A 12265-nucleotide genomic window follows, 5' to 3' on the forward strand; every position below is an offset into this window, starting at 1 on the left:
CCTCCGCACCCCACTTCTGGAGGGGGGGCCGGGCGGGGGGAGGGGCGAGGGATGGGTGGGGGGGGCTGGGGGAGGGGACCGTGGGGGGGGAGGGGGAGGGGTAGGTGTCTTGGGGAGGGGGTCGGGGGTCTCAGGAGGGCGGGGGGCGCCGGCGGGGCCGAGCCCCGGGGGTGGGGGGCTGGGGCATGAGATGGATGGGGGGGGGCAAGGTAGGGGAGGAGGGGGAGATGGGGAGGAGGCTGCCCCGACCAGCCGAGGGGAATTGGGGAGGGGGTCGCAGGCGGCAGAGGGAGAGGCGCCGGCCGAGAGAGCGAGAGGCAGAGACGGAGGGATGGGAAAAGAGGGGAGGGGGAGGAGGAGGGGGAGGAGGAGGAGGAGGAGGAGGAGGGAGAGAAGAGACAAGGGAGGGAGGGAGGAGAGAGAAATGGGGGGGGCTTAACTCCTTCCCTGCCGGGGGTTGGGGGGGAGCCTGGATAAGAGAGAGAGCCGGACCCCAAGCCACGGCCTCGGGCAGAGGCCAGAGGGGTCGGTCCTGAGACCCACCCCCCCCACCAGAGACAGAGACAACCAGGGAGACACCAACCCAGAAACCGACAGAGATGGAGCTGGACAGAGACAGAGATGGAGAGAGGAGTAGAGTGGCAGCGCTGGATAGTCCGCGCCCCCCCCCCCCCGAAAAAAACATCACCACCGCAGCTAAGGGGGGAGAGGAAGAAGAGCGGAGGGGGGTGTTGCTAGACATCTTGGAGGGGAAGCTCTCAGGAGGGTCGCTGAGGCCTGGGGGGAGCAGGACACCTGGGTCCCCGGGGAGAGCAGTAGGAAGTGTAGTTAAGTCTCATCCCCATCCCTGCCGGGGCTGAAGAACCAGGTCATAATCACGCAAGGAGAGGGAGGGAGGGATGGAGGGCGGGTGACGGGAGGGGACGGCAAGTCGGAGGAGGAAACTGAGGCAGGGACAGGCCCAAGAAAGGCTTTCTTTGTCCCCGTCAGACCTCGGGGGTCCTCAGCCCCAGCCCCAGTTACCAGTGTCCCTGGTAAGTGGGAGAGAGGAAGCCAGGTCTGGACACCCGCTCCCATAATAATAATAATTAATAATAACAATTCTGGTACTCATTAAGTGCTTACCGCGTGCCGAGCACTGTACTAAGCGATACAGGATCATCAGGTCCCACAGTCTCAGTTGGAGGAAGAACTGGGGTTGAATCTCCATTTTGCAGAGGGAACTGAGGCCCAGAGAAATGAGGGATTTGCCCAGTGTACGAAAAGCAGCGTGGCCTAGTGGATAGAACTCGGGCCTGGGAGTTAGAAGGACCTGGGTTCTAATTCCAACTCTGCCACTTGTCTGCTGTTTGACTTTGGGCAAGTCAAGGGCCTCAGTTGCCTCATCTGTAAAATGGAGATTGAGACAAGGAGCCCATCGTGGGACAGGGACTGTGTTCAACCCGATTTGCTCAGATCCAACCGGGGAGCTCGGAACGGCGCTTGGCACGTAGTAAACGCTTAAGAAATATCACAAATTTTATTATTATTCGGCCACACTGCTTCAACCCCAAATTCTACCTGTTTCCCAGCTGTAGGGGTAGGTGGACCATCTGAAAGTGCTGCTTCATAATACTCCTGGATGTCTGGAAATAAGTAAATGCCCACCTGTCACCCTCTCAGCTTCCCTCTCACGTCCCTCCACTTTTCACCCGCATCTTGCCTCTGGCCTGGAAAACCCTTCCTCTTCATATCTGACCGACAATTACATCTATTAATGCCTTTCTCCCCCTCTAGACTGTTAACCTGTTGTGGGCAGGGGATATGTCTGTTTATTGCTCTATTGTCCTCTCCCAAGAGCTTAGTACAGTGCTCTGCACTCAATAAGCGCTCAGTAAATATGAATGACTGACTCCCAGACAATGACTCTCCCCACCTTCAAGACCTTACTGAAGGCCCATCTCCTCCAAGAGGCCTTCCATGACTAAGCCCTCCTTTCCTCTTCTCCCACCTCCTTCTGCTTTGCACTGGCTTGCTCCCTTTATTCATCCCCGCCTCCCAGCCCCACAGGACTTATGTCCATCTCCATCATTTATGTATTTATATTCATGTCTGCCTCCCCCTCTGGACTGTAAGCTCACTGTGGGCAGGGAATGTTTCTGTTCCATTGGTATACTGTACTCTCTTAGGTGCTTAGTCCAGTGACACAGTAAGCACTCAATAAATACGATTGACTAAATGACTCCCGGGAGTCCCTGTCCCCCACCTTCCCACCTTCCCCCAACCCAAGCCTACAGCCCTCTGGGTTCTCAAGCACCTTCAATCAATCAATCTACCGTATTTATTGAGCACTTACTGTGTGCAGAGCACTGGACTAAGTGCTTGGGAAAGTATAATACAACAGAGTTTATAGGCATGTTCCCTGCCCACAAAGAGGTTACAGTCTAGAGGGAGAGGCAGATGTAGATATAAATAAATAGCAAAATAATGGATGTGGATGTGGGGCTGAGGGAATGGGGTGAATAAAGGGAGCAAATCCAAATGCAAGGGTGACACAGAAGGGAGTGGAAGAAAAAGGAAATAAGTGTTCAGTCAGGGAAGGCCTCTTGGAAGAGACGTGCTTTTAACAAGGCTTTGAAGGTAGGGAGAGTGATAGTCGGATACAAAGAGGGAGGAGAGTAATTAATTTATTTAGATGAACGTCTGTCTCCCCCTCTAGACTGTAAGCTTGTTGTGGGCAGGGAATGTGTTATATTGCATTCTCCCAAGAGCTAATACAGTGATCTGTACCCAGTAAGCACTCAATAAATACGATTGATTGATTGACCGAGGGCATTCCAGGCCAGAGGCAGGATACGGGAGAGAGACTGGTGGCAAGAGAGACGAGATGGAGGTACAGTGCCTCCGCGGCCCCCGAGAAATCCATACTACCTGGCTGAGACAGGATATCATATTCTCCCAAGTGCTTAGTGCAGTGCTCTGCACGCGATAAGAGCTCAATAAATACGGTTGAATGAATGAAAGAAATATTCACCCCACTCACCCAGCAGGGCCTGGAAGAGGTCACTGTTTAGCACGGCGAGGAGGCGGGAGGCAGAGGTCACGAACGAGGGGTCCAGAAGGGGTGAAGCCCCCAGGAGGCTCAGGGCCATCTGGGCATCTGGGGGGCAATGGGGACATGCAGATGGAGGGTCTGGACCAGATGGACTCAAAGTCGGGGGCCCCCAGGGATGGAAGGGAGGGACAGGAGAGAGGTGAAGAGGAGGAGCGTGAGTCCGGAGAGAGGAGGGGAGAGCTACAGACGGATAGAGTGAGGGGGGTGAGGGAGCCGGGTGGACACAGAGCCACAAACGGGAACAGAAACCTTCCCCCAAACCATCTTCCCCAACCCCACACCCCCTCAGCTCCCCGAAATCCTCTCCCTCAAGTCCGCTCAAACTTCCGGACATAATGGCCCCCTCCCTCGGCCCCAGCCCTCTCACTTCCCTCTGTTCGCCAGTCCTCCGCTACTGCCCATCTCTTGCTCCTCAGTTCCTTCACCCCCAAATTCCTAGAACTCAAGCCCAGGCCCCCCACCAACCCCAGACTCTCACCTCTCCTTCTCCCTGGCATAGCTGGCGTCTCTGGAGCGTTAATCTCTAATCTCTCCCTGACCAGCCGGGTCTTTAGCTGCCTTCCCAGCTTCCCCCACCTGTTCCCACCCCCACCCCATCTTTGCTGGCCGGAGCTGAAAGGGGGGTTTAATCTGGGTGACCCCAGCCCCACCCCTGTCCCTAGATTAGGTCTCAGGGCAGGGGGTAGGGAGAGACGAAAGCCGGGTGTGGGTGGGCTGGGGGGGTTTCATCATCTCTGTATCCCCCTGAGATCAGACAGAGAAAAGGCAGGCAGAGAAGTGGCAGTAAGAGGGATTAAGGTTAGAGGTCGGGAGGAACGGGGAAGGCCTGGGCATCTCAGACAGGAGGCAGAGGGCAGAATTCCCAAGAGATGTGTTGGGGGGAGGATCTTGTTTAGGGGGGCCGACAGGCAGGGTGGGCAGTGGGTTGGGTAGGGGGGATGCCGCTTGAGGATTGGCTGGATCCTGTTGCCAGACACAGGTTGGGCTAGGATGGAGAAAGTAATAACAGTAATTATGGTATTCGTTAAGTGATTACTCTGTGCCAGGCACTGTACTGAGCGCTGGGATGGATACAAGCCAGTCGGATTGGACACAGTCCCTCCCACGTGGGGCTCACAGTCTCAATCCCTATTTTCCACATGAGGGAACTGAGGCCCAGAGGAGTGCAGTGAGTTGCCCAAGGTCACACAGCAGACAGGTGGTGGAGCCGGAATTAGAACCCATGGCCAGGCCCAGGCTCTTCTCACTAGGCCTTGCTGCTTCTTGAGATTTGATGAGCCTCCTCGAGACTGTAAGCTCGTTATGGATAGGGAACACATCTACTAATTCTGCTGTATTGTACTCTCCCAACCACTTAGTACAGTGCTCTGCACATAGTACGTGCTCAGTAAATACGATTGATTGATTGATTGATTGATTGACCGTCCGACTCCCCAGGCCGGGACTCTAACCATTATGCCGGGTACCGGTAGGGAGGGAAAATGTTGGGGGCCTTGAACCAGCTACTGCAGTGGGAAGGATGCAGGTGAGACTTTGGCGGGGGTGGGGGGGGGGGGTGCTCGGGGCCTCCAGGCATTGAGTCACCAGGGGGGAAGCAGGTGGGGGAATCTCTCCACATTCATTCAGTCGTATTTATTGAGCGCTTACTGTCTGCAGACCACTGTACTAAGCACATCTTGGGAAGTGCCTATTGAACTTCCTCCCGTCCTCCTTCCTTATTTTACTTGTACATATCTATTCTATTTTATTTTGTTAGTATGTTTGGTTTTGTTCTCTGTCTCCCCCTTTTAGACTGTGAGCCCACTGTTGGGTAGGGACTGTCTCTGTATGTTGCCAACTTGTACTTCCCAAGCGCTTAGTACAGTGCTCTGCACACAGTAAGCGCTTAATAAATACGATTGATTGATTGATTGATTGCTGCAACTCTTCACTGTTTGGCCTCCTCCAACCCCAAGTGGACCAGCAAGGGCAGAGGGGCCTTCTGAGGTGGTGGGGGTGGGGAGTCTTACCAGAGGAGCCCTTTCACCGTGTCCCACCCCAGAGGCCCGAATGTCCTTCTATCAGTCTAAGCTCCCCTATCTCACCCCTGACCTCTCGCCCATGTCCTGCCTCTGGAATGCCCTCCCTCCTCATATCTGCCAGACCACCAGTTCATACCCTTATTGAAAGCCCACCTCCTCCAAGAGGTCTTCACCGACTAACCCCCCCTTTCCTCTTCTCCCACTCCCTTCTACGTCGCCCGGACTCGTTCCCTTTATTCACGCTCCCCCTCTCAGCCCCACAGCACTTATGTCCCTGTCTATCATTATTTCTATTCAGGTTCATCTTCCCATCTAGCCTGTAAGCTTGTAGTGGGCCGGGAATGTATCTATTATACCGTTATATTAGACTCTCCCAAGCGCTCAGTACAGTGCTCTGCACACAGTAAGTGCTCAATAAATATGACTGACTTACTCGCGGCCGCATGATTCCACGCTCTGCCAGAGGCGACCAGAGGGGCCACAGGGAAAGGATGAGGGGAAACGAGGAGCTTGGGGGGTGGGAGGGATGGGGGGAAGGGGGTGGGCCGAGAAAACTGCCATTTTCTCCATTCATTCAATTCAATCGTATTTATTGAGTGCTTACTGTGTGCAGAGCACTGTACTAAGAGGTTGGGAGAGGACAACAACAAACAGACGCATTCCCTGTCCACGGCGAGCTTACTCTAGTGAAGGTTGGTCGGCGATGAGAGTGTAGGCATCTGAAAGAGGGTAAAAACTCAAGCAAAAACGTCTCACTGTTGGTTTCAAAGCCCTCCATCATCTTGCCCCCTCTTACCTCCCCTCCCTTTTCTCCTTCTCCATCCCAGCCCGCACACTCCGCTCCTCTGGTGCTGCTCACCTTCTCACTGTGTTTTGTTCTCGTCTGTCCGGTCGTTGACCCCCGGCCCACTTTCTACCTCTGGCCTGGAACGCCCTCCCTCCTCAAATCCGCCAAACGATCACTCTTCCCCCCTTCAAAGCCCTTCTGAAGGGTCACCTCCTCCAAGAGGCCTTCCCCTCCCTTTTCCTCAGCTCCCCCTCCCCTCCCTGTCGCCCTGAATTGCTCTCTTCGCTCTACCCTCTCTCCCCCCCCGCAGCACTTGTGTATATATGTACAAATCTATAATTCTATTTATTTCTGTTATTACCTGTTTACTGGTTTTGATGTGTATTTATCTATAATTCTATTTATTTATATTGATGCCTGTTTATTTGTTTTGATGTCTGTCTCTCCCTTTCTACACTGTAAGTCCGGTGTGGGCAAGGATTGTCTCTATTGCTGAATTGTACATTCCAAGCACTTAGTACAGTGCTCTGCACACAGTAAGAGCTTGGTGAATATGATCGAATGAATGAGAGTAATGTCAGCATGGGCCTGAGAGACAGAGGACCTGGCTTCTAATTCCAGCTCCGTCACCTCTCTGCTGGGTGACCTTGGGCAAGTCACTTCACTTCTCTGGGCCTCAGTTCCCTTTTCTGTAAAATAATAATAATAATAATAATGGCATTTATTAAGTGCTTACTATGTGCAGAGCACATACAATGGGGGTACAATGCCTGTTCTTCCTCCGACTTGGACTGCGAGTCTCATGTGGGACCTCATGATCTTGTATCTACCCCAGAGCTTAGTACAGTGCATGGCACATAGTACGCGGTTAACAAATACCACAGTTATTATTATTCTCTGTGACTCAATTCCCTCCTCTGCAACATGGGGATTCAACATGTATTTTTCCTCCTACCTAGACTGTGGGACCTGATGAGGTTGTATCTACCCCACACTCAGTACAGTGCTTGGCACATAGTAAGCTTATGGTAGGAAGAGAGGCACTGAGGTCCAGTGGATAATAATAATCATGGCATTTGTTAAGCCCTTACTATGTGCAAAGCACTGTTCTAAGCGCTGGGGAGGATATAAGGTGCTCAGGTTGTCCCACGTGGCACAGTCTCAATCCCCATTTTACAGATGAGGTAACTGAGGCCCATAGAAGTGAAGTGACTTGCCCAAAGTCACACAGCTGACAATTGGCAGAGCCGGGATTTGAACCCCTGACCTCTGCCTCCCAAGCCCGGACTCTTTCAACTGAGCCACGCTGCTTCTCTAGAAGATAGAAGATAGAGCACAGGCCTCGAAGTCAGAATGACCTGGGCTTTAATCCCGGCTCTGCCACTTTGCTGTATGACCTTGGGCAAGCTACTTCACTTCTCTATGCCTCAGTTCCCTCATCTGTAAAATGGGGATTAAGACTGTGAGCCCCATGTGGGACAAGGACTGTATCCAATCTGATTAGCTCGTATCTACCCCAGCGCTTCTTGCAGTGCCTGGTGCATAGTAAGCACTTAAATAGAAGCAGCGTGGCTTAATAATAATAATAATGATGGCATTTATTAAGCGCTTACTATGTGCAAGGCACTGTTCTAAGCGCTGGGGAGGTTACAAGGTGATCAGGTTATCCCACGGGGCGGGGGGGGGGGGCTCACAGTCTTAACCCCTATTTTACAGATGAAGGAACTGAGGCACAGAGAAGTTAAGTGACTTGCCCAAGGTCACACAGCAGGCAATTGGCAGAGCCAGGATTTGAACCCGTGACCTCCGACTCCAAAGCCCGGGCTCTTTCCACTGAGCCACGCTGCTTCTCTTAGCAGAAAGGCCCCAGGCCTGGGAGTCTGAGGACCAGGGGTTCTAATTCTGTCTCTGCCACTTGCCCACTGTGTGACCTTGGGTAAATTACTTCACTGATCTGGGCCTCATTTACCTCATCTGTAAAATGGGGCTTCAAAAATTTTACTTAGACTATGAGCCTAAGTGGGATGGGAACTGTGTCCATGTGTATCTACCCCAGCACTTAGAATAGTGCTTGACACATAGCAGCAGTGTGGCCTAGTGGATGCGAGTCAGAAGGACCTGGGTTCTAACTCTGGCTCCGCCGCATATCTACTGTGTGACCTTGGGTGAGTCCCTTACCTTCTCTGTGCCACTGTTCCCTCATCTGCAAAATGCGGATTAAGACTGTGAGCCCCATGTGGGACAGGGACTGCGTCCAACCTGATTTGCTTGTATCCACCCCAGTGCTTAGTACAGTACCTGGCACATAAGAAGTGCTTAACAAATACTATTAACAAGAACAACGAATATCACAGTTGTTACAGTTATAGTAAGTGCTTAACCAATGCCATAATAATAATAATAATAATAATGACAGTAATATCAAAACATCAACAATGATGATAATATTAAGAACAACAATAATAATAATGATAATAGCAATAACAACGGTATATCAGCAATGACTTTCATTCATTCATTCCATCGTATTTATTGAGCACTGAGCACTTACTGTATGCAAAGCACTGTACTAAGCACTTGGGCGAGTACAGCACAACACAAACACATTTCCTGCCCACAACGAACTCACAGTCCAGAGGGGGAGACAGTCATTGGTAGGCATAAATGAATAAATAAATTACAGATATTTATACACATGTACTTTGACAATGATAATAATATCAACAACAACCAATAATACTAATAATAATGATAGTAATAACAACAGTAATAAAATTTCAACAAAAACGATGATAACATCAGTAACAAGTATTAATAATTATAGTAATAATAACAGTAACAAGATAATAACATCAATAATAACGAGCCGTCAATAAATACGATTGAATGAATGAATGAATGAACTGATAAAAATGATAATAATAATGACAACCGTAACAACTAAATTGGCTCACTATTGGCTTCAAAGCTCTCCGTCACCTTGTCCCTTCATACCTCACCTCCCTTCTCTCTTTCTCCATCCCAAACTGCATGGTCCACTCCCCTGGTACTAACCTTCTCACTGGGCCTCCATCTCATCTGTCCCGTCGTCGACCCCCAGCCCACGTCCTACCTCTTGCCTGGAACTCCCTCCCTCTTCAAATCTGCCAAACAATCACACTTCGCCCCTTCAAAGCCCTACTGCAGGGTCACGTCCTCCAAGAGGCCTTTGCAGACTAAGCCCCCTTTTCCTCAGCTCCCCCTCCCCTCCCCCTATATATCTGTAATTCTATTTATTTATACTGATGCCTGTTTACTTGTTTTGTTGTCTGTCTCTCCCCTTCTAGACTGTAAAACCAGTGTGGGCCGCTGCCTCGAATTCCTCAATGTCAGCTCTCTCCTCGACCCCCTCCAATCTGGCTTCCGTCCCCTACAATCCATCAAAACTGCCCTCTCAAAGGTCACCAGTGACCTCCTGCTTGCCAAAACCAACGACTCCTACTCTATCCTAATCCTCCTCGACCTCTCAGCTGCCTTCAACACTGTCGACCACCCCCTTCTCCTCAACACGCTATCCAACCTCGGCTTCACAGACTCTGTCCTTTCCTGGTTCTCCTCAGCTCTCCAGCCATTCATTCTCAGTCTCTTTTGCAGGCTCCTTCTCCCCCTCCCATCCCCTTACTGTAGGGATTCCTCAAGGGTCAGTTCTTGGTCCCCTTCAGTTCTCTATCTACACTCCCTCCCTCGGTGAACTCATTCACTCCCACGGCTTCAACTATCATCTCTATGCTGATGACACCCAAATCTACATCTCTGCCCCTGCTCTCTCTCCCTCCCTTCAGGCTCGTGCCTCCTCCTGCCTTCAAGACATCTCCATCTGAATGTCTGCCCGCCATCTAAAACTCAATATGTCCAAGGCTGAACTCCTTATCTTCCCTCCCAAACCCTGCTCTCTCCCTAACTTTCCCGTCACTGTTGACGGCACTACCATCCTTCCCGTCTCACAAGCCCGCAACCTTGGTGTCATCCTCGACTCTGCTCTCTAGTTCACCCCTCACATCCAATCCATCACCAAAATCTGTCGCTCTCACCTCCGCAACATCTCCAAGATCCGCCCATTCCTCTCCATCCAAACCGCTACCCTGCTCGTTCAAGCTCTCATCTTATCCCGTCTGGATTACTGTATTAGCCTCCTCTCCAACCTCCCATCCTCATGTCTCTCCCCACTTCACGCCGCTGCCCAGATTGTCTTTGTCCAGAAACACTCTGGGCATGTTACTCCTCTCCTCAAAAATCTCCAGTGGCTACCAATCAACCTACGCATCAGGCAGAAACTCCTTACCCTCGGCTTCAAGGCTGTCCATCACCTCACCCCCTCCTACCTCACCTCCCTTCTCTCCTTCTCCAGCCCAGCCCACACCCTCCGCTCCTCTGCCACTGATCTCCTCACCGGGCCTCATTCTCGCCTGTCCCGCCGTCGACCCCCGGCCCACATCCTCCCCCTGGCCTGGAATGCCCTCCCTCTGCCCATCCGCCAAGCTAGCTCTCTTCCTCCCTTCAAAGCCCTACTGAGAGCTCACCTCCTCCAGGAGGCCTTCCCACACTGAGCCCCCTCCTTCCTCTCCCCATCTTCCCCCTCCCCATCCCCCCGCCTTACCTCCTTCCCCTCTCCACAGCACCTGTATATATATATATATATGTTTGTACGTATTTATTACTCTATTAATTTTACTTGTACATATGTATTCTATTTATTTTATTTGGTTTATAAGTTTTGTTTTGTTGTGTTGTCTGTCTCCCCCTTCTAGACTGTGAGCCCACTGTTGGGTAGGGACTGTCTCTATATGTTGCCGACTTGGACTTCCCAAGAGCTTAGTACAGTGCTCTGCATGCAGTAAGCCTTCTAGACTGTGAGCCCGCTATTGGGTAGGGACCGTCTCTATATGTTGCCGACTTGGACTTCCCAAGCGCTTAGTCCAGTGTTCTGCACACAGTAAACGCTCAATAAATACGATTGAATGAATGAATGAATGAATAAGCGCTCAATATATACGATTGAATGAATGAATGACTATTTATTTTACTTGTACATATTTATTCTATTTATTTTATTCTGTTAATATGTTTTGTTTTGTTTTGTTCTCTGTCTCTGTTTCCCCCTTCTAGACTGTGAGCCCACTGTTGGGTAGGGACCGTCTTTATATCAATCAATCAATCAATCGTATTTATTGAACGCTTACTGTGTCCAGGGCACTGTACTAAGCGCTTGGGAAGTCCAAGTTGGCAACATATAGAGACGGTCCCTACCCAACAGTGGGCTCACAGACATGTTGCCAACTTGGACTTCCCAAGCGCTTCGTACAGTGCTCTGCACACAGTAAGCGCTCAATAAATACGATTGATTGATTGATTTGTTCTCTGCCTCCCCCTTCTAGACTGTGAGCCCGCAGTTGGGTAGGGGCCGTCTCTACATGTTGCCAACTTGGACTTCCCAAGCGCTTAGTCCAGCGCTCTGCATACAGTAAGTGCTCAATAAATACGATTGATTGATTGATTGATTTGTTCTCTGTCTCCCCCTTCTAGACTGTGAGCCCACTGTTGGGTAGGGACTGTCTCTATATGTTGCCAGCTTGGACTTCCCAAGCGCCTAGTACAGTGCTCTGCACACAGCAAGCGCTCAATAAATATGACTGATTGATTTGTTCTCTGTCTCCCCCTTCTAGACTGTGAGCCCGCTGTTGGGTAGGGGCCGTCTCTATACGTTGCCAACTTGGACTTCCCAAGCGCTTAGTCCAGTGCTCAGCACACAGTAAGCGCTCAATAAATACGATTGATTGATTGATTTGTTCTCCGCCTCCCCCTTCTAGACTGTGGGCCCGCTGTTGGGTAGGGGCCGTCCCTCTATGTTGCCAACTTGGACTTCCCAAGCGCTTAGTCCAGTGCTCTGAACACAGTAAGCGCTCAGTGAATACGATGGAATGAATGACTACAATTCCCAGCGTGCCCTTCGGCGGCGCGTCGCCCCCGCACTCCGGCCCGGTGCATTGTGGGGGCGGGCCGGAGGGGGCGGGGGCGTGGCCAGGCAAACGTAAGGGGGCGTGGCCGGAGGGCGTGGGGCGTGTCCGGAGGACGTAAGGGGCGTGTCCGGAGGACGTAAGGGGCGTGACACGATGGCGTAAGGGGGCGTGACCGGACGACGTGGGGGCGTGTCCGGAGGACGTAAGGGGCGTGACACGATAGCGTAAGGGGCGTGGTCCAAACGGCGTAAGGGGGCGTGTCCGGAGGACGTAAGGGGCGTGACACGATAGCGTAAGGGGCGTGGTCCAAACGGCGTAAGGGGGCGTGTCCGGAGGACGTAAGGGGCGTGACACGATAGCGTAAGGG

Source organism: Tachyglossus aculeatus, chromosome Y4 (genome assembly GCF_015852505.1).
Source record: "Tachyglossus aculeatus isolate mTacAcu1 chromosome Y4, mTacAcu1.pri, whole genome shotgun sequence".
Classification (NCBI taxonomy): domain Eukaryota; kingdom Metazoa; phylum Chordata; class Mammalia; order Monotremata; family Tachyglossidae; genus Tachyglossus; species Tachyglossus aculeatus.